This window comes from Suricata suricatta, chromosome 4 (genome assembly GCF_006229205.1).
Source record: "Suricata suricatta isolate VVHF042 chromosome 4, meerkat_22Aug2017_6uvM2_HiC, whole genome shotgun sequence".
Taxonomy (NCBI): domain Eukaryota; kingdom Metazoa; phylum Chordata; class Mammalia; order Carnivora; family Herpestidae; genus Suricata; species Suricata suricatta.
The window spans coordinates 92,611,989-92,629,878 of NC_043703.1; the positions used below are offsets into that span (position 1 = coordinate 92,611,989).

Sequence of the window (17,890 nt, forward strand, 5' to 3'; positions counted from 1 at the left end):
GCGTTGCCACAGGACCCCCTGCATTTGTCCAATGCAGATTTATGCTGTTCTTTTTTGTGTGTGTGTGATCCCGACTCAGGCACAACAATGCTTTAAATTAAAAAAAAATTTTTAATGCTTATTTCTTTTTGAGAGAGAGAGAGAGAGAGAGAGAGAGAGAGACAGAGTGCAAGGGAGGGGCAGAGAGAAAGAGGGAGACACAGAATCCGAAGCAGGCTCCAGGCTCTGAGCTGTCAGCTCCAAGCCCAACATGGGGCTTGCATTCGCAAACCATGAGCTCATGACCTGAGCCGAAGTCAGACGTTTAACCAACTGAGCCACTCAGGTGCCCTTTAAATTTTTTTTTTGTTTATTTATTTATTTTGAGAGAGACAGAGACAGCACAAGTTGGGGAGGGGCAGAAAGAGAAGGAGACAGAGAATCCCAAGCAGGCCCTGCACTGTTAGCACGAAGCCTAATGCAGGGCTTGAACACACAAAACTGTGAGATCATGACCTGAGCCAAAACCAAGAGTTGGACCCTTGATTGACTGAGCCACCCAGGTGCCCCTAAAACTTTTCATTACAAAAAACTTGAAATGTTCCAAAATGTTGAAAAGAATAGAAAAGTGAACACAGGTCATTTTCTCTGAGTAATTCTCCTGTCCTCCACCCTCTCTCTTCTGGCCTTACTTGCATTTCTTTGAATGAAGTTTTTCTCTACACCTCTGTGCCTTTGCCTCTGCTGTTCCTTCAGTGTGGAATGCCCTTCCCTGCTCTACTTGCCTAACTCTGGCTAATTCTGTAATCTTCTCCAGCATCCCTGTCCCCATGCCTGCCCTGGGTTATTGTCCTTCTTTGCTGCACAAAACGTGCAGGTGTAGTTTAATGCAGTGACTGAGAACACAGACTCGAAACAGGCTGCCTGCGTTCAAATCCTGGCACATACTTACCAGATTCGAGATGTTGGGCATTTACTTAACCCTCTGTGCCTCAGGGTCCTCAGATGTTAACAGGTGATAATAATAATTTCTACTTCTTAGAGCATTAAATGAATTAATGACATATGGTGTGCACTGAGAACAGAGCCTGATACTTACTAAGTGCCACATATGTAAGGGCTGGCTGTTTTTGATCTCTTATGGTAGCATTTAGTGTTTGCCAAATGGAAATTATCACTAACCTTGAACTTCTCAGGAGAAGGTATGGTCTTATCTTGACTTGGAAGGTCTAATTCTAAAAAAGCAACTTCACCTTCCTGGCCTCAGCTTCTCCATCTGCTCAGTGGCGTTCCTACAATATCTACTTTCCTGGGGGAGATGAGTTGAGTAGGTGAGGTGCTCAGGACAGTGTCCGGATTGTCATGGTCAGTAAGGCAGAGCCACGGTATTAGGTATTGCCTATTTCCCCCAGGGCTCAGGTCAAGAACTGGAGAGTTAGAAAGGACTTCAAGGTCATGAGGCTTTTGAACTTTACAGATAGAGATATCAAAGCAGTTAAAAACTCACCCAAGGTCACATAGCTCTATTTGCTATTTATTTGAGCTGTAACAGTACAGGAGAGGGCGTGCAACGTGCTTCAGAAAACGCAGACTAAACACGAGGGAGGGTATGGACTGCTTTCTGTGGAGAGTGTCATATTTTCACAGACTGCCTCCTATCTGCCCTGTGTAGCCCATCGGGTGGGGGTTAGCAGCCTCACCCGAACCTGTTTTAGCTGACGTCACACAGCTGGCCACTTGAGTTCAGGACCCAGGCCACTTTACTCCTTCTCCTGCATTGCTTTGTCTTCTTTGAGCCAAACCCACAGCAGACAACTGGGTGGGTGGGGGAGAGGGAGCCCTGCACCCCCAAGTCCTCACTAGACTTACTGAAGTGGCTATGTTCGGTGTTGTCCAGGTTTACGCCTGTGTGCCCAGGACAACGATGCATAGCACACACTTTCCCTCTCACAAGCATCCTTTCCAGAGCTTGGCGTCCATGTCTTATGCCTTCTTTCGAACTTTCCAGCAGGCTTCTCCTGGGCAAGAGGCTGAGGTCATTTATTTATTTGCTGTACAAACCAGTTGAGCCTGCTTTGGCTCTGGGAGGAGGCGGAACCCCTCAGAAAGGCAGGGAGCAGTTAAACACGCCCTGGTCCTGGTCTCTTCAGAGGGTCTCACCATGGTTTTGAAATGGATGGCTGCAGCTTCCACACGTCAGGAAGGACTGCACTGCACTTTGTCGTTTAATTTTGTCCCGAACCCGTCTTATTGAACCAGGACCACCTCGGCACCTTTAGTGTTCTGCTTTTAAGCATAAATGCTGCTATGCTCTGCCTCAGTAAAGGCGGAGGGTGTGGAGGTGTCCTTATGGGGCTCTGGTGTTCAGCTAGATTTTAGCTGAAATGAGAATGCAAAATTGCCTGAACAGCAAAGCCATGCGCTGGCTTCCCTGAGCCCCTGGATTTGTAAAATCAGGAATGTAGGCTCGTTCCCATTGCCCCATTTTATGTTCCCATGAAGAATGCTCGGGGATGCATAGTGTCCTAAACCTGGGAGCCGGTTCTCCTTGGTGTCCTGGGTGAGGCCAAGCATAGTGAGATTCCCAGGACCACTCCCTTAGTGGAACCTCTCCCAGCTTGATCTTAAGGAGCCCAGTAGAGTCGTTTGTCCAAGTGAAGCACCCAGCTGAAACCACACTTCCTTTGGATTAGGCTAGATGAGACTGTAAAAGGCAGATGGGAAGCACAAAAAAAAAATAGAGTTATAGAGTGAAACAGAGGAATATACATTTATGCAGCATACAATCCGAGCTAGATTTTACTCTGTCCATTTTACAGATGTGGATACTGAGGCTCCCCAAAGGTAAGTCATCCAGCCCATAAGTAGCAACGCTGTGATTTGAACTTAAAAGTCTAAGCTCTTACTACTAAAACACACCCCGTACACATGCCTGCCCCAACATTTGTGGGATCTGGTTTAGATGCTGATGAAGCTCTGCACACCATTTGTGTAAATATTAACATGTTATAAGTCTGGGGTGCCTGGGTGGCTCAAGTTGGTTAAACATCTGAGTCTTGATTTTGGCTCAGGTCATGATCTTGCAGTTCGTGAGAATCCCTGCTGGGGATTCTCTCTCTCTCTCTCTCTCTCTCTCTCTCTCTCTCTCTCTTCCCCCACTCCCACTCTCTGTCTTAAAATGAATAAATATTTAATTTATTTATTAAAAAATAAAATTGGGGAAGGAATTTGGTGCAGAGCTAGTAAAGCTGGTTTGCCCCTTTCCTTCTAGAAGTATTCATGGATTGTCTTCCACGCATCATGCACTGGCCACCAGGTGATGAAAATCCACCATACGAGGTAGGCAGAAGAGAAGCCCATTACAATACACTGAGACCAGTGATCACTCACCTTGGCAGGAAGGACTCCTTGGCCAGTCTCAGCAGCCGGTCAAGGGCCTTCCAAGAAGGGGGAACAGCACAAGCGCAAGCAGGGACGCAGCCTGGCGGGTGGTGGGATCTCCCCACAGGAGAGTGTGGGAGGTGTGATGGAGGACAGTGCGAGGAGGGGCAGCCACTCCTGGGGGCCTGTGTGCTGGGCTCCGGCAGTCCCCCTTGGTCACCTAGGCCATGATGGAAGGATTTGAAGCTGAGGAGTGGCCATTTTTAGTGCTTCATTAGAGGCTGTGTTTTAAAATGAATTTTTCAGGGATGTGTTTGGAGGGAAGACCAGAGGAGGGAAACCAGTGAGAGGCAGTAGGCGGCAGGAGCAGGAAGTAGGGGTGTGTTAATTGGAGCAGAAGGGAGGACGGGGAAATATTTAGGAGGCAGAATCCACAGGACCGAGGGGTGTGTTGGGGAGGAGGGGAAGGCAAGGAGTGCAGTTTGGGAGCTGGTGGAGAGGAGAAGGCCAGTGGGGGCAAAGGGAGAGTGGCGGTCCCAGGGAGCACGTCCTTTCCTGTTGCCTCCTGGCAGTCACGGAGGGGAGTTGCCCCTCCAGAGGGAGGGGGGCCACTCTGGCTCTGAGGGTGGCCACCAGAACTGGTCAGGGAGCTGAGTTAGGGTCCCAGCTTTGCTGCTTGTGTGAGCCCTGCGACTGGGGCCCATCTTACTTCTCTTCCCCTTTCCCTTTCTGCAAAACATGGCTCATAACATCTGCCATCTAGGTTGAGATTTAAAAGCAAGATTGTATTGCACAGTCTTATACGTTTTTAACATCTACGAATTCTGGATCCTTCTTACAGTGGTAGCCTGTTATATACTTTAATTGGCAGCATTTTTCTTTCTTAATGATAGATAAGATAATGGTCTGTCTTAAAAGTGATGGTGTCTTTGATTAGCTGAACTACTGTAATTGACGTATGTTTTGAAACTCTCAACAGAGTAAGAGGATTCTAAGTCTTCGACAGCCTGCCTTCCACTGAGGATGAGTCTGTCTTCCAGCTTAATCTTCAAGCCAACAAACAAATTAAAATCTATTAAGGCGTAATTCTAAACAACTGGAGTAAACCCTCCAGGAAAGCCTAGAACCCCTGCCCCCAAACAGCCCCCTTTCATGGCAGCGGATTTGCTAGATCCCTAGAAGCTGAAAGGTTAGTGAATGGGGCACACTCTTACCTTTTGTTCCTTCCTAGGAAGGATCTGGGTCAGTGGCTCTCAATTTCCAGTGAGAATTAAGATCATTGCACACAGAAGCATAAACCCACATAACATATACATTCTATGGTACGGGTGATTTAGGATTGTCTAGGAGAATTTCAATTACTATTTCAGCTTCTGTAGTTACTGGCTTCAAAACACAGCTGGCATCTGTATAAGATTCTGTTATCATCACCTGTTTCCCGAGGAATGCTCAAGTGTTACATGAACTATAACCAAACTGGAGTAGAGCTGTTGGACTAATTTTATGAATGATATTGCAAAATGTTGCTGTGTGGGCAGAGATGTGTATATATGTTTTTATTTTACAGAAGACCTTATTTTTAAGTAATCTCTACCCTCCATGTGGGACTTGAACGTACAACCCTGAGATCAAGAGTCACATGCTCAGGGCACTTAGGTGGCTCAGTCGGTTAAGTGTCCAGCTTCCGCTCAGGTCATGATCTCACGATTCGTGGGTTCGAGCCCCACATCAGGCTCTGTGCTGACAGCTCAGAGCCTGGAGCCTGCTTTGGATTCTGTGCCTCCTTCTCTCTCTGCCCTTCCCCTGCTCATGCTCTCTTTGTCTCTCGGAAATAAATAAAAAATTTAAAAATAAAAAGAGTCACATGCTCTACCAACTGAGCTAGCCAGGTGCCCCTGGAGGTGTATATTTTTTATTTTATTTATTTAATGTTTTATTTACTTTTGAGAGAAAGAGAGTGGGTGAGGGGCAGAGAGAGAGAGAGAAGGAGACACAGAATTTGAAGCAGGCTCCAGCCTCCAAGCTGTCAGCTCAGAGCCCGATGCAGGGCTCGAACTCACAAACCAAACTGCAAGATCATGACCTGAGCTGAAGTCAGATGTTTAACCGACAGAGCCAGCCAGGCACCCTGGAGGTGTATATTTTTTAAAGTAAAAGTAAAATATGGCTTGAAAGGTAGAACTTGATTTCTAAACAATATGCAAAGCAACTTTAAAGAAAAACATCAAAATTTAAAATGTCTCAGACAGTGGTGGACCCCCCGGGAATCCTAATTATAACCACCACCAGCCCCGGAGGAAAGGGGGGAATGTTTAGATACAAGAGGACAAAATTTGGACTGTGCCCAGGTGTTTGAATTGTACAAGGTCATGTGACATTTAGCTGTGACCATTTGGCACTGCAATATAAAGTATTTGGGGTCTGTGTGGAATTGGAGGACCTGGTACTCGCCCTGAATTGTCAGGTTTCAGTGTGCCCCCCCCTCTGCCCTGGGGTTTTGCCCCATGGTTGCTCTTGGGCATGGATTGATACCAGAAGGTAGCTTGTGACTATATGCTTTTCCCACTGGCATCCTCAGAGATAGTGGGGAAGGTTTGCTAGAATTCTTTAGGCCTTGCTTGTCCCTTTAGACACAAGAGAGCTGTCACTAAAGCGTTTAACTTTAATTCCTCTTTTGCCTCAGCTATAAGCTGGCTTTTAATATTTGTCTATGGTTTGGGCTTGGGTAGCCATGGTTGTTACCACCCTCAGTGGTGATGAATGCTAACTCGGCCCTGGTGGGCTATCCTCTATTTGGGCCAACAGAATAAATGTTTAGTAAATTGTTTCTGAAATGTTTTAGTAATAGAGTGCTTCCCCCCAAACTATCGCATGCACTGTAAATCTAGTTAATTTTAAACAATGCGTTATACTTCTGTGGGGGTCAGTCCCTTAAAGGAGTCTGTTTAAACTTTCAGGGATTCTGCAGAGAATATGTTGCTTACATGCGCAAACCCAGAAGTCAGGATTCCCGGGTCCTTATCCTCACCCCATTCTGGGAGACGGACCTGTGGTCACAGGTTTGAACCAAGCCTCACGTTCCCTGTCTTACAGGAGCACATTTCTCCCTTACTGGACAGGGGTCCTGTGGTCCTCAGGCTGTCTGTTGTCTCTGTCACCACTGTGATAGCATTCAGTTCAGTGTCTTGCATACCATGAGTGCTCAATGCATGACTCTACTGAGAACTTTAAGAAGATGCTACTACAACCGGTAGGGAAAACTTAATGCAGTATAGCCAAAGCTTAGAGCTGCTAGGGAAAATAGTGGAGTGGGTTTCAACCCTGACTGAGCATCAGCACTATCAGAAGCATCTTTAAAAAGCACAAATAGGGGGTGCCTGGGTGGCTCAGTTGGTAAGCGTCCAACTTCGGGCTCAGGTCATAATCTCATGGTTTGTGGGTTTGAGCCCCGTGTCAGGCTCTGTGCTGACAGCTAGCTCAGAGCCTGGAGCCTGCTTCAGATTCTGTGTCTCCCTCGCTCTCTGACCCTCCCCTGCTCACACTGTCTCTCTCTTTCTCTCTCTAAAAAGTACAAATACTCAGGCCCCACCCCCCCAGACCTATGACACACCCAGAGTAAGGACCCACCCCTGAGAAGTAGCTGCAGGTTATTTTAATGGCCTTCCCAGGGCTGAGAGCTCCTGACCCAGGCTGAGCAAGGCAGATCTGGAAAGGCTTTGTCCTAAACAGAAGTAACTTCTACACTGGGTTGCTGGAGGCTGTGGCTAGAGGAAGGACCAAGCCCTAGGCAGATCTCTGCAGGATGGTCCAGAAAGCACTACGGGCTTAGGCGCTGGTCAGCCCCTTGCAGAGGCCAACATTAACAGGGAAAGCAGATGGTTCCACTCCAGAAGTAATTCAGCTCTCTCACTGAGAGGAGACCAGGCTCTTCTTCCCACCCCTCCATCCAGTGAATATGGAGAACGAGAGCCATACCGTGTTGATGTCTGGGGGCTGGAAATCAGAGATTAGGGCATGTGAGTGCAGGAAGGCCAACCAGGAATCAAATTTGGTGCTCTCAAAAGGCTTCTCTGTTTGTTTACTTCTTTGGGACGCGATAGGGTTTTAAGCCTTTTTAATACTCAGTTCGATTAAATTCATCAACTACTTTTTGAGCATCTATTGCGTGTTCTCAGCTCTGCTGCCTAAATCCTAGAATGAGGTTAGATATGTGTAAGCAGAGGGGGAAAAATACAGAAGACAAGTCAAAGACCCAATAATTCAAATGGCTAAGCTGTAAAATATCACTTTCCCCTTTTCAGAAAAATGAATTTGTGTCTGAGCATGAATTTCTCCTATCTTTACAGGAGCCCTGTGAGTTAGCCACCTTTTATGATCCCTAGTTTACAGATGAGAAGATGGAGGCAGAGAGAGATAACTTGCTCAAGGTCACACAGAGGGATTCAACCCGGGTCTGGCTGCATGGCTGTGTGCTCTTCACTGCTACATGCAGCCCTTTAAGGGGTCTTCAGTGATGAGTCCTATCTTCTTGGCCGGGTTCTGTGTCTTCTTTCAGCATTCCTGCCCGTTCACACAGTACCCTGGTGGTGTTTACTGTACCTGCTCCTTCCTTGTCTGCCTCCCTGGGCCATGACTTCTGGAGGACAGGAGGGGGTCTTATCAGCACAGATCCTGGCAATTAAAGATCCTCAAAAGGGGGCCCCTGGGTGGCTCAGTGGGTTAAGAATCCAACCTTAAGCATCCGACCTTGGCTCAGGTCAAGATCTCTCGGTCTGTGAGTTCGAGCCCTGTGTCGGGCTCTGTGCTGACAGCTCAGAGCCTGGAGCCTCCTTCCGATTCCATGCCTTCCCCTCTGTCTCTGTCCCTCCCCTACATATGCTCTGTCCCTCTCTCTCAAAAATAAAAGAAATATCAAAAAAAGAAAAAACCTCAAAGAACTTTCATGAAGTATTTGCATGCATTGCTTCTTGCACCCTCTCATAACTCTCCTTTTTTTTTTACACCAAAAGGAATGACCTTTAGAGAGGCTGAGAGAATTGCCCAAGGCCACATAGCCATCCAGGTCTACTTGATCCATGCCCTTGAGCTCTCACGTTTAACTCAGTAAATGTTTGCTCAATTGAGCTCAGGGACCGTGCTTGGCAATGCAGGCTTTTAGCAGCTGGACGTGAGACTGAGGCCCTCCTCCCACACTTCAGTGGGTGGGGGGAGTTCTCAATGAACATGTACATCACTGAGAAAGTAGATTCTAGAAGAGTTTTGTTCTGGGGATCCTGGCAGGTACATCAACCAAAGGAGGCTGAGCATGTGAGAAAGCTTATGAACAGAAAAGCACCATATACAGCATCATTATTCCATGATTTGCATGTGAGCAGAGCGGACACCGCCTGCCCCCGTCCAGCCATTTTCACGTCTCCCCCGACTTACATTCACTTTCACTTCCAACTGTGCGCCTCTGTGAGCGGCGGATGCAGGAGACACAGGCTGGCTAGATCCTGGAGCTGGTTCTCTCCTCACACCCATTCATTCAGGTATTAAATTATGGTAAAATATACACACCAGACGCTCTACTGTCCTCATCGCATGAGCCACTTCAAGGGGTACAGTTCGGTGGCATTAGATACATTCATAATGTTGGGCGGCCATCACCACCCCCCATCGCCGGAACTCTTCATATTCCCCGGCTGAGACTCTGTCCCCGTCAGACACAACTCCCCATACCCCGCTCCCCATAGCTCCTGGCAACCACTGTTCCACTCCGAGCCTCTATTTGACTGCTCTGGGGACCACACGGGACTGTGATCATACCGTATCATCCTTTTGGGACAGGCCTGTGTTATGTAGATCACTTGAGTTTTGCCCTCCGTGGATTTCAGGTTGCGTGCAGACGAAGGAGGACCTGCAGGTTTGTGAGGGAAGTGAGGAGAGACCATGTGTGTGTCAGGGCCCAGGAGAGGGGGGCCGGGAAATCTCAGAAGCCCCAGGGGGCTGTGAGTGAGGGGGTGTGGCCACTCAGAACCTCTGTGAGGCCTGCTGAGAAGCTGGGGCTCTGCGGACGTTTTGCCCAGAGAGCCGCAGCCCACCGTCCTTACCGAGGCTGACAAGATGGTGCTGAAGCAGCATCCGTGAGCTTTCTGCAGGCCGGGGTGGCTAGAGCAGGCCAGGCTGTGGGATGCAGGCCTGGCGTTGTGGGCCAGGCAGGGGGTGGGGTGCGGAGCAGGTGGACCTTGGTTCTGAACACTGAACAATTAGACATGATCTGGAGCAAGCCACTTAACTAGTCCTACCCTCAGTTTTTCATCTGTAAAATGGGGATGATTATCCCTACCTTGCAATGTTCTTAAAAAATGGCATATACACAGTGTGAAATGCTGTGTTGAAGCACATAAGTGCTCACAAACGGTACCCATGGGGTTATCCAAGATGGGTTTCTCACACTCACTTGGCATTTAAAAAAAGAAAACGTTTATTTATTTTTGAGAAAGAGAGAGACAGAATGTGAGGGGGGAGGGGCAGAGAGCGAGGGTAGACTCAGAATCTGAAGCAGCTCCAGGCACAGAGACTGACGCAGAGCTCGAACCCACGAACCATGAGATCATGACCCGAGCCGAAGCTGGACACTTAACCGACTAAGCCATCCAGGCACTCCCCGCTTGGCATTTTTAAAGAAGATGAAATCTCCAAACTGGACAATGTTTCTTGGTCCTTGCCATTGGCCCTGACTCATGACTGCTGCTTTCTCTCAGAGGCACTGTGTTTCCCACGGAAATGAGGAGTGGAGTATGGGTAGAGGTAGTGAGTAGTGGATGTCCACTGATCCCATCTATACAGAAACAGGAAACAGTGACAGGCAGAAAAGCTCAGATAGACCAGGCAAAGACCAAGGCATGAAATAAACAGAGCACGGCCCCCATGCCGCCTCTCCCTTGCGAAAAGACCTCCTAGAGCTTGCAACTGGCCAGCGTTCATGACCCTCTGCAGTCTAGCCCAGTGGCTGCCAAAGTGTGGTCCCTGGGCCAGCAGCAGAATCACCTGGCAGCTTGTTAGAAATGCAGATTCTGAGGCCCCAGCCCGGACCTCCGGAGCCAGAAACCCTGGGGGCAGCCCCAGCACTGCGCTTTAATAAGCTGTCTGGTGCACACTCAGGTTTGAGGATCACCGCTGCAGCCCCGCCACCGTTTCTGCTTTCTCTCCCCCTGTTATTTCGCACCAGTGCTGCTCCAGCCAGACTGGTCTCCCTCAGAAGGCAAGGGCCATTTCCACCCTTACTCCCTGTGCTTGCAGCCTTCCTTCCCTTACCTCATCAGGATCTTATCCATCCCGCAAGGCCGCCCTCGGAACCGCTCCTGGGCATGCCAGCCCGTAGTGGTTGCTTCCTCTCTGACCATCTGTCACCCTTAGGACCCACCCCCCTCACTGCTGCCTTTATCATCAGTTAGCTTCTCTGGAGATCGGTCTTGTCCCTAAGCCAGAGTTGCAGATGCCTGGCCGGCAAAGAATGAGCCTTCCGGTTCTTTCTTTCCCGTTCAGCATTCAGTGTGTGTTTTGCCATTCTTTAAGTTTTTTATCTTTCCATTTTGAGAGAGATGGAGATAGTGCGTGCAAGTGGGGGAGGGGCAGACAGAGAGAGGGAGGCAGAGAATCCCAAGCAGGCTCTGCACCATCAGCTTGGAACCCAAGGTGGGGCTCGAACCCATGACACTGTGAGATCATGACCTGAGCCGAGACCAACAGTCAGACGCTTAACCAACCGAGCCGTCTAGGCGCCCCTGTTTTGTCATTCTAAGCACCAATGGTAGATACTCAAAATATACCTATTTGAGTAAAAGAACTGTGGAAAATTGTGAGGAGAAAACAGTCCCTGTCATCTCTGACCGTCACGATCAACACTAACCACCAAAAGAAACTGTTATTCCCTGTGCGCCCAGCTTTTCACATCATTAGAGGAAACTCAACAGGTGTTGCTGGAGAGCTGATGAAACAATTATCACCCCTCTCCCGCTTCCTGTTTGTGTAGTCTGGAGAACACCGATGTCACCTTATCCTGCCAGCCCTGTCTCTGCTAGCTGCCAGGGAGCTGCCAGATTGGGGCCCTGGTAGCTGAGGAGTCGGGCTGGTGGCAAAGTTGTCTCTGCACCTGGCCCTGCTGAGCTGAAGATGCTCCCAAGGCTGCCTAGACTGTGTTTTGTGCTAGGTAAAAAGAAGTACATAATTTTGGGTCAGGGAATTATCTAGTCCAAGTCTCCGATGGGGAATCTGAGACCCAGGGAAGGAAAGTGCCTCACTCAGTGATGCAGTCAATTAGGAGCAGGGCTGAAAGGGACGCGGCCTCCCTGATTCTAGTTCAGTGGTCACTCTCCAGCTTTACTTGGGATTGGCATGCGTACAACTAGTTATGGTTTGGGGCTCCCTTCATATATCTTGCCCTTGCCCCACTTCCAGGCCAATCTTTCTGAACTCACCACTGTACTCTGACCTAGATCACCCAGAACCTACCCCCGGGGTGGTACTCGTTTACCCAGCTGACTTGTTCCATCTGTGAGATATGTGGGTGTAAGACTGGGAGTGAGTTCCTTGAGGGGAAGGACCTGGGAGTGGGTTTATCTCCCATTGATGAGGACGGCTGACACACCTCCTCATCCTGAACCCTGGAGCATGCTGGCTATAATCTTCTCAAGAATAAGGTGGGGTATAAATCAATGAGTTTGGGGTTAGAACTTGGAAGATTGAGAAACTTGTGTTGATTTGTTATCCTGTAGCAGGAGGGCAATTAAATGTCATTCATAACTCTTCTTGATACTAATGACCACTTAGAATGTGACCTTGAGAAGCGTTCTGAGTAAGGGCTCTGGGGGAAACAAAGCACTGTGATTGATTAATGTTGTCCACCAAGAGCCGTCTGAGGGGGAATTTGCAGCTGCAAAAGATGAAATCACTACATACTCTATCAGTAAAATTTTCTTGTGCAAGTTATTGCTGCTAGGTCTGACTTAAACAGAAAACTCTGAATAACAATGACTTAAACAAGACGGACAAGTGTTTTCCTTGCACATAAAAGTCTGGGGGAAGTCCAGGGTGGGTGTGGTGCTGTAGGATCTCAGGGACCCAGGCTCCTTCCATCTAGGGTGGTCTCGATCTTACTGTCCATGGTGGCACCTTTGTGTTCCAGGTAGCAAGATGGAATGAAGAATTGTTAAAGGATAATTTTTTGAAAAGGTAAAATCATGCCACTCATAGCAAATGGACAATAAACACCTTGTAAATAATGAGGGAACTTGCAAGGTGTTAGGGTTTGTTCAAAGGAGAGCTAGACACACACATATATACAGCCCCCTAAGCATGCTAAAATGGGTGGGTCAGTTGGTTGAGCATCCAATGTCAGCTTGGGTCATGATCTCACATCTGAGGGTTCGAGCCCCGCACAGGGCTCTGTGCTAATAATAGTTCAGATCCTGGAGCCTGCTTTGGATTCTGTGTCTCTCCCTCTCTCTCTGCCCCTCCCCTGCTCATGCTCTATCTCTCAAAAAATAAAATAAAATGTTAAAAAAAAAATAATGCTGAAATGAGCCTACAGCTAGACGCAGCATTGATCAGTACTCACTTTGATATCAACTTCATCTCCACTGGCCGAAATTTGCATTTTTATGAACAGGGCTCATTTCCATTATGAACAGCATCCTACCACTCCCAGGGTTGTAAAATAGCTCAAAGACAACCAAAGTCTGATAGGACACAGGAGTCGTGCTCTACCTGGGACACCAGTAATTATTTTTATCCATTTCACAATTTTTCCTAACAAGTTCAAGATGAAGCAAGTAAAGGGAGTGCGTCTGCTTTCTCTTCAGGGAAGTTCCTCGAAATTGCCACATATGCATTTGCTTACATCCTATGACCAGAAGTTAGTCACATGGCCACACCTAGTTGTAAGGGCGGTTGGGAAATGCGGCCTTTATGAGACTCTGTTGTATGGAGAAAGGGAACGCAAGCGGTCACCTACGGCTATGGTGGCATTGTTCTTGATAGCAAACAGAGGCAAGTCATGGTCCCTTAGGTTATGTGTGGCACACCTACACAATGTGATATTACGTAGCCAGTAAAAGAAGGAGGCGGCTGCTTGAGTACAGAGGTAGACATCTCCAAGATAGTTTATTCTGTGACAACACACACACAGAGGAGTGTGGATAACAGACCATCGTTTGAGTTGGGGAAAACATAGGAATGTGCTCACAAATATATAGATTCTCCTTGAAAGGAACAAGAGAAAGAAGTGAATGTTTCTGTGTGACAGGGAGCTAAAAGGGAGGCTGACTTTTCATGACTATAATTGGTTTTTGGTGCTTTGGGAATCTGTACTATGTTCGCATGTTACCTATCGTCAATAAAATAAAACAGAAGTCACCATCGTGTGTGGATTGAAGGAATATTGGAGTAGGTCTGAGGCTGAGGAGGGGCAGGGTTTCTAAATGGTTGCCACCAGGTTTCCCAAGTATCAGGAGAAGTGGGGGGCTCGAAGAAGAAAATGATGGAACCCTAGAATAAAAACACAGGGGAGTTACTACATGTCCTTTTGTGATTCTTGAATTTTGAACTGCTTGGATTTAATATTATTTAAAGCCTTGATGCTATTTAAGAACATCAGTTTTTTGGGGGGGCACCTGGTTGGGCATTCGACTTCAGCTTAGGTCATGATCTCACAGCCTGTGAGTTCGAGCCCCATTGTTGGGCTCTGTGCTGACAGCTCGGAGCCTGGAGCCTGCTTCTGATTCTGTGTTCTCTTTCTCTCTCTGCCCTTCCCCCGCTTGCACTCTGTCTCTCTCTCAAAAATGAATAAACCTTAAAAACCTTTTTTTGGGAAAGGATATTAATTTTCTATTACTTTTTACCCCCACCAGAACTTATTTTAATCAAAATATTAAATAAAAATGAAAATTATGGTAGCTACTGTTCACATCTCTACACACTCCCTCCCACACATCTTTCTACCTATATCCGTGTCCATGTCCACACCCATATATTCCCGGCTGGGGGAGTCCACTACAGGGCTAATCTCCTCTATAAATCTCTCTATAGTCAACTCTTATCAAGTTGGGAAGGGAACTGAATCAAGAGTGAAGCCTGGATTTCAGCCTCAACCCTGAGGAGCCCCCTGAGGTTGGGGGTTGCTCCACACTTCTGTAAAAGAGGCATACTTACATGCACCCTTCTACTTGGCTTACAGGAGCATGGTCAGGATTTGTGGCTGGTGGACAGGTGAACTGTCAGCGCACGTGAAATGAAAGCATTATTCAAATGCAAAGGGTTCTTATGACCAGCTGAGAGAGAAGGCCCAGATCTCACATCTCCCATGGGAAATTCTCCTTCCATGGCAGAAGGGCTATTTGAAACCTGAAACCTGGAGAGCGAACTGTGGCAGTGGCTTCCAGGAAGAGCAGTGTTTGCAGAGCACCCAGGAAGGCAGGGGTGAGGAGCACGGGCCGGGCAGAGGAGTGTGTTGGGGCAGATCACAAACTCCTCAGCTGCTGGGTGACCTCAGGCTGGTGACCTAGCGTCTCCATGTCTCAATGACCTCTTCTGTCCAATGAGGGCAATATTAGCACCCACCTCCTAGGCTTGTTTTGATGATTAAATGAGTGAATGGACGTAGAACATTTCGGACAACAATGCCTGGCATGGGGTACATGTTGTGAGAGATACCTGTGGGGATGGGAGGGATACAAAGAGCTCTTGATTTGTGAGGCACCCAGTGTCGGGCCAGTAACCCAGGACGTGGCCTCCCAGGGGGACTGGTGGTGAGTGGAGGAGAAGTCAAGGTGCTGATAGCGCTGCTCGCTGCCCTTGACTCCCATACAGCCTCATGGTGGAAGGACTCGCGTGAAAGAGCCCGCACTAGCAAAATAGTAGTGCACCGGGTGAATGTTGAAACACTGAGCCCACTCATTGGCCCCACGGAGCCTTGGTAGGTTAACAGGTATGTTAAGGAGAGTCTTTGCTTGGTTGCAAAAATCGTGGAAGGCAATGAGAAGAAAATATCCAATGGAAGTTGGATTTCTGGGGTTTCCTGGTCCCGCTAGCAGCCTGGAGTGAGCCTTGTCTGGGATAAAGTTAATAAGCTTTTGGCATCTAGTTCCAGGCTGCAAAACTTCAGGGAATTTGGCATGATCTCATCCAACGTGCTAATCACCAGCCGGGAAGCCATTGTGCCTTCCTGAGGAGCTTATCCAAGGCCATTCAGGAGCCCAGCTGTCTGGAAGGTCCCGAAGGTCTGGGATGGGCTCCCAGGCTTCTCCCCGCCTGTCCCTTGCTGGCCAGCCTCAGGTCATTTCTTAAAAAGGACCTGAAAGTGACCCTTCTGCTGCATTAGCAGGAAGGGGCTCCCAGGGCTAATGACTGGGTGCAGATGGTGGGAAGCAGATATACATGCTCATCATAAGTATGGGGGGGGGGTCATTCCTGAGTAGAGAGGAGAGGGAGGGGCAGCCTTGTTCTCCTCTTTCCTTCCAACTGAGTGGCAAGCCCCCTGCTAAACACATGTGGGGACATGAAGGGAACTCATGAGCCATCCTTATATGTTCACAAATGAGAAAATTGCGCTTTGGGGAGGCCCCAGGAGATCACCTGAAGATGCAGGCCCAGGCAGACCCCAGGAGCCCTGTGGCCATCAGGGTCCCCGTGGCCACACAGCACATTACAGGGTAAAAGAGAGCAGAGCAGGGTCCAAATTGTGCCCTATCAGGGGTTTTCCTCTGTGACATGGAAGTAACCCTTGCATCCTAAACCCAGCTTGCAGTGCTGGGGGCCTCAGCATGACTCCAGGGCCAGGCTGAGAAGAGGCCAGAAGCCAGAGCTGGAAACCAGAAGTGGCAGATTGGACGAGGGCTCCGAGCACAATCAGCCCACCAGGAGCGATGAGGAGCCATCTTCCGAGGGCTGGCAGGTGACTCTGCAGAGGTGCTTCCGCGTGGAAGCCAGAGGCTTCCCGGCTGCAGCCGGCGCTCACAGCCCTGCCTCTGTCCGCATCTCTGCTTTTCTTCCTCGCACCACTGCTGGGGTCCACACTCACTCCTCCTCCAGTGAGATTTTAGGGCTCTTTCATGCTGAAAATCCGGAAGGCAAATAAAGCTCAGGGACAAAACATGTCATTGTCTGTGGACAAGGAGGGATGGATAATCCCGAGTCCCCACAAGTATGAAAGGAAAAGAGCAGCCACAATTATCTGGGGCCCGAGCTACTCCAGGGGGTGAGCTTGGCAACTTGATTCTTTCAGACTTCAGGCACATACAGGAGGTGGCTGAGGCGCCAAGAATATTTAGTGCAAGAAAGTTGCTGAAATGTCCCAGCCCTGGACAATATCTTGCCAGGCACATTCTAGTCTCTGGAGGTGGCCAGGGAGCTGGGCTCTGGTAGCACCTCAGTCACAGGTTGCCCTTGTCAGATGGGCCTTAAGGAAGAGAAGAGATCCCAGAAGGGGTTTGGGGGACACCATCTCATGCCCTGGGCTTGGAGGCTGTGGCAATGTGACATCTCCAAAAACAAACCAACATGGCATTGGGTTGGGTGCTAAGTTCTTTCTGGCTCTAATGCACTGGGTTTGAAATGGCTCCAACTGTACTCTTTCAGAGCAAAGGGATCAGAGATCTGTGCTCCCACCCTGTTTCGTGCCATCGGGCATCCCCCAGCCGCACAGGAGCATTCCCCCTGTGGTATAACTTAGTTCTCAAGCCAGAACCTCATTACCATTAAGAAGGCACTAATCTCCTAAGAGGATTACGCAGGAAATTTGATACAGCAGTTTCCCCCCTCTTTCTTTGCTCTCTCTTTGATGGTTCAGGGTCAAGAATATGACTTATTATTTACTTACTTATTTTACAAACTGTAGCAAGAAGTGCATTTGGTAAACGGCTAGTTCTGGAGCCCAAAGAAAGCTGTGGGTTCTTTGAGCTGTGACCCCATAGCAGGCAGGCTGTGGTTCCAGGTGTTCGGATCCTCTGTTCTCCAAAGCTCAGGTGGTGGTGCCTTCCTCCACTGCTCAGGATTTCCTTCCTCTCTCTGGACCCTGTCTTACAGGCTCCTGTTCTGATTTGGCATGTTATCATCTCCCTTCAGCTTTCCAGCCCCAGATGCCTTCTCTTTTTCCTCCTAGGTTCCCTCCATTAGACTTCAGTAAGGCCCTATGCTTGGTTAGTGGCTTCTTCCTCACTCGCTTCAAGGGGGAGACAGCCTAAGTCACAATCCCTCAGGCAATTGTAAATCATCACACGTTTCATCCAGAGTCCAGACCCTCCCTGAGGGGAGAGTGTTTTATTGATAGAATGTTCCAACACGCATACAACTTTCTCTTATTTATAAGAAAGAGGGGTGCCTTGGTGCTCAGTCGGTTAAGCAACTGACTTCAGCTCAGGTCACGATCTCACAGTTCGTGAGCTCGAGCCCTGCATCGGGCTTTGGGCTGACAGCTCAGAGCCTGGAGCCTGCTTTGGATTCTGTGTCTCCTTCTCCCTCTGCCCCTCCCCCGCTCACACTCTGTCTCTCT

General features: G+C 48.7%; 1 protein-coding gene across 6 annotated transcripts in view; it reads left to right on the plus strand.

Moving 5' to 3' along the window:
* Positions 1–17,890, plus strand: part of PRKCE (protein kinase C epsilon) — a 495,693-nt gene that overhangs the window by 144,992 nt on the left and 332,811 nt on the right. The window contains exon 1 of one of the 6 annotated variants that reach the window (XM_029937295.1): positions 16,223–16,294. The exons of the other annotated variants lie outside the window; for them this stretch is intronic. The gene's annotated coding sequence lies outside the window, so the exon portion shown is untranslated. Of the gene's footprint in view, positions 1–16,222; positions 16,295–17,890 lie in introns of those variants that run through there. 6 annotated transcript variants of the gene reach the window in all.